Source organism: Myotis brandtii, unplaced genomic scaffold, assembly GCF_000412655.1.
Source record: "Myotis brandtii unplaced genomic scaffold, ASM41265v1 scaffold519, whole genome shotgun sequence".
NCBI lineage: Eukaryota > Metazoa > Chordata > Mammalia > Chiroptera > Vespertilionidae > Myotis > Myotis brandtii.
This window is the reverse complement of record NW_005369782.1, coordinates 581812-582892: the sequence shown is the minus strand read 5'-3', so window position 1 is coordinate 582892 and position 1081 is coordinate 581812.

The window sequence follows — 1081 nt, the reverse complement described above, 5'->3', positions numbered from 1 at the left end:
ATTTAATTATAATTAATTATTACATATTAATTTATTTATAATTATGTATTAAATTACATATTATGTATTTTACTATATAATAAATTTAAAGCTGGTGCTTGAGAAAAATATGAGTTGGGTATCAATAAAGCAAATCAGTTTAAATAGCATTGCTAGTAAGATAACAACAAAAACAATAGCAAGAGATTTGAAATTTAAAAGTCTAGGCATGTAACCAATAACATTTAAAATGTATTTTGTTATTTTAATCATAGGTAAAAGTCAAATAACATCCTTCCTATTCCAGGAGTTCCCAAACAGCTTCTCCTGATCGCCTCTGCTGTGCAAAACATTAGTAAATTTTCTTTGTCCTTGTGGTATACAAGATGGGGCAAAACTAGGTTTAGAATTCTTTGTATGGAAAATAATATAATCCTATCTAATAAAGAGGGAATATGCAAATTGACTGTCGTGCCATCACAAAGATGGTGGTGTCCACAGCAGAGACGGGGTTTCCATAACACAAGATGGCTGTGCCCACAGCGGAGGCTAAGTTCCCATAACAAGCCTTAAAGAGCAATCAGCAGGGACCTGCGGCTGTGTGGCGCTGGGCAGAGGCAGGGGACCTGAGGCTGTGCCCCCCGCCCGGCACCGGGCAAGGGGACCTGAGGCTGGGGCTTGACAGGGGACCTGAGGATGTGCCCTGCGCCCAGCAGGGCTTGACAAGAGTGGGGCCGGCCAGGTCTGGATCTTACCCAATGGGGGTGGGGCCGTCTGGGTCTGGGTCTCGTGCGATTTTGAGGCACTGCGAATGGGGGGGACTTGACTCTGGGTCCAGCAACACGCCCCAGACTCTCACAGGAGGAAGATTTTCATATACATTTTACTAATTTTCTTTCATCTCTGACACTTCTATTATAGAGAAAGGGCAACTAGCAATATTAAAGTATTTCCTCTAATTAACCCCCTTTTAATGTGCATAAATTTTGTGCACCAGGCCACTAGTCTATATATAAAAGCCTAATATGCAAATTGTCCCCACAGGCATTCAACCGGGAGACTGATTGCTTGCTATGATGTGCACTGACCACCAGGGGGCGGC